Raw genomic sequence first — 3,962 nt, 5'->3', positions numbered from 1 at the left:
ACGTTGAGGAATTGAGTAATTATCCGTGCAGAATGAGCAGAGCATCCATCTTGTTGGAACCACATAGTTTGCCGTATGTGAAGCGCAATATTTTCCAGCAGGTGTGGCAAAATTTCCGTTAAAATGTATTTATATCTCGACGTGTTTAATGTGCCATCAATAAAATAAGGACCAATTATTTCACCGTTAAGAAATCCGCACCAAATGTTTATAGACCAAGGTCTTCGTTGATCCACTAATCGCAGCCACCGTGGGTTTTCTATTGACCAATAATGCATATTATGACGATTGACTTGGCCACAGTTTGTAAATGTGGTTTCGTCCGTAAACAAAACTTTAGTCAAAAACACCTCATCACTCTGTAATTTCTGCAGACTTCATTCACAAAAATTTACACGGTTTTTAAAATCATTCCCATGTAATTCTTGGTGAAGTGAAACATGAAAAGCGTGGAATTTATTTAAATATAATATTCGCAAAACACTTCGTTGACTGATGCCACTTTCACGTGCTAGCTGCCTTGTACTAGCATGAGGATTTTGTGTTACAACTGCTAACATGTTCACTGTATTTCGATCATCAGTTGCTGCCTTGGATCTTTTTCGCATTTTGTTATCTACACGTCCAGTTTCTTGAAAACTTTTAATAACATTCGTAAATGCAGATCGTGAAGGTGTGACACGTTCGGGAAACCGTTCAACATACAAACAGGCTGCATCTCTTACAATTGGGCGACATTCCTCATAAACAAAAACCATATCTACTTTCTCCGCTATTGAATAACACATTTCGGAAACTTCGGAAACAATTGAGATACACTTTGCCCGGCAGAGATTCTCATAATCGACTAATCATAGTATGTACACATGAAGCGTAAAGCGTGATTGAATGTTTATTTCCATTCAACGACCCATAGCAAGAGATTACGAGACGGAGATGAAGTAATAATATCAACAACCAGAGACGGCAAGGAAGTGTTCGACCATTTCCTCAAAGTAAATTATTTTCCATCACAATTGGCTGAACCCAGATCAGGAATGACCTTTCCAATAGGTCATTGTATTCGTCTTGAAATACTCTATCAGAATGTAAATAATAAAATATGTCGTTCCATTTAAAAAAACAGGGATGACCTTCATATCTTCTTGACGCCTCCAGCTATCAAAAAACTAGTAACATCGGAAAATAAGCCCCTCGATACCAAATAATTTTGGCCTGATGCATTTTTTCCTATCACCAATAGCAGCCATGTTATTCAGGTGGCCGGTTTTAAGTGCCTCACCCTGTATACGTTGTCACCAAAAACCATCGTGGATCACCACTATTATTTCTGACTTATCCGTTTGGCTAAGCAGAAACCCATCTATGTTAATGAATCATTACGCTATGCAAGTTTTTACTAATCTTGTGTGTTTTTCAAATTACCTAAACAAAATAGGGAGAAAATCAAATCCTGTCTGTTTTTTCTGTAATCTTAATGACGATGCAACTCATACCATACTCGAGTGTACCAAATTGCTCCAGGAAAGGAATAGCCTCACACAGATAGTTGGCAATTTTCAAACAGAAAACTTCGTCAGCATAATGATTAGCAACCTCACCAATTGGAAAGCCTTCATGAATTTCTTCTCAACCATTATGAAAGAACAACAGCATTACGAAAGTAATGTTCAAAGACTGGCTAGAAAAAGAAGATATTAAAAGATACAAAATTTACACCTAACAACAGTCGTAACTTACAAATTTGACTTCATTAACCATATTCCTCCTACTTATACTTTTGAATACTCGACTATTTTATTTAATCCTACATACATCAGTTTTATACCTATACTAAATATTTATTAAGAACATAACAAAATGACTACTGACGGCTGTCATATTCTTTAAGCGCCTCTTCCTTTTTCTGGTTCATCCGATCATTTATAGAGCATTGGTAATATATACCCTGCTAACAGAAAAGCATATTAAATCATGAAGTGTTAATAAACACCCTCTCACGATAGCTATGATCTGTTTTTCGAAAGATGTTGCCTGGGAGGTAGGCCCGAGTTTTCGCTGTGCTGCCGCGATCGCGAGACACCTACGGTACTTGTGTCTCTCTCATTCCTCGCGTCTTGGCCAATGACGTGCGGCCGTCGATGTGAGTTCTCGCCAATGGTCGTCTGTCTCTTTCACTCATCGCGTCTTGGCCAACGACGTCCGACCGTCGAAGTGAGTCCTCGCCTACGGTCGTCTGTCTCTATCACACGTATTACAAACCTGTCGAGAAGGACCTACCTACAATCTCAAGGAGTGGGGACTGCGTTCGGTACGTGGCCGTCAATCATCCATTCTCTGGAAATGGCGGATAATGTTGACGAGATGCTTAACGTTTTCACACGTCAAAAGTTAAAATTCATGAATAAGAAAAAGTTTATTTCTTTTAAATGAATGTATTGTACCCAAATATTGAGCAACATATTAAAAGGAGATTAAAGTAACACGTAGGTTAGTAAACGCTACACGTGGAAATCGCAGGGTAAAGAAGGAAGTTGGTTTACCGACATTTGAGCGAGAGGCTCTCGCGCCGAAGTGCCGGAGGATGGAAAGAGACACACAGTGGCATTGAGACCGTGCAACGTCGCACGAAATACGCAGCTCGCGTTGGATCTCCGTCAGGCCACGCGCCGAGGCAGGCCAACCTACCAGGCATAATCTTTCGAAAAACAGACCATAGTCACACCTAGTGATGGGTAGTCGAGCAGAGTAGCTCGAGCTGTATCGGAAGATTTCAATTCACCGGCTCGGCTCGGCTAGTCAAGCGGGCCCAAATGACAGTTTTATGCGGTGACAGCGGAGACACGAGGCTCTGGCACGCGAAGCCTCGGTGCGTAGAGATGTTATCTGGCCGCCGGCAACCGACCCTCGGGCCCTCGGGTTACACTGTAACACACGGAATGAATCACCCATTGTTTCGGAATGAAAAGGTAAGAGACGCGTTCGTCAAAAGCAAATAGGACAGGACGATCTCGCACCATACTGCGAGCCTGACAACGATTGCGCGCGCCCAATGTCGCTTTGCTAGTTTCGTCCTTGAATTTCGCGACCGTGGTGCGTTAGAGTGCGTGCGTGAGCATATTTATAGAATCTGCGCAACTGTGTCCGAAATATCGATCATCCATCGATAGTTTTTGCGGTGATCAATATTCGTGGAACCAATCCGGCGCGTCTCTGAACAATCCTAACAAATTTGAACCTTTGTTGTCATCGCAGATCCTAACAAACTTCTCATTTTTCAACTCGGGCGCTAATTATCGCAACACTACACGTGTTATATTTTGCGCTCTCGACGCTCGAGTATAATTTGTGCCGATAGACTGCGATTAGTGTAAACGATTTTTGTAATCGCCTAGATTTTTCGTGTACGGCACTCTCGATCACCACTTCGCGGCTCTTCAGGGCCCACCGAGTGTAATCGTGTTCTCATGAGACATCGTTAAGAGTCTCAACAATAAACTGTTCCGGCCCAGCTCCGGTGTGTTTTTTCGCTGCAACACCACCTACACTCCGTATCCTGTTCAGGATAGAACTAGCTATCTTAGGGCGGTCGGTTCAGGGGACACGAGGGCTGGAAGGGTCTCGTCTGGGCACGTCTGTCTGGGCGAGAACCCCGATGGAGCTGATGTTCCACCAACACATGGGCCAGCTTGTTCGCCTGGTGAAGGGAATTTCGGCGAAGTTGGGGGCCCGACCGGCACAAGTTCACGCACCGCACCTCCACGTGGGGTCCCTGGGCCTCCGCGCCAGTAGTTGGAGATCGCTTCTGCGAAAACCAATTGCTGCACGCGGAGGGTGAATGCGGTGTCGCTGCGTCGGCCGCCCCGCCCGCTCGCTCGCGTTCGCGGCCGGCCGTTGCCGATGGCGGCGTTCGCGCCGCGGGCGCAGGCGGCGGGGCGGCCGGGGGCGGCGGCGAGAAGAAG

This window comes from Dufourea novaeangliae, unplaced genomic scaffold (genome assembly GCF_001272555.1).
Source record: "Dufourea novaeangliae isolate 0120121106 unplaced genomic scaffold, ASM127255v1 scaffold26, whole genome shotgun sequence".
Classification (NCBI taxonomy): Eukaryota; Metazoa; Arthropoda; class Insecta; order Hymenoptera; family Halictidae; genus Dufourea; species Dufourea novaeangliae.
The sequence above is the reverse complement of the archived record's forward strand: the minus strand, read 5'-3'. Positions refer to the sequence as shown.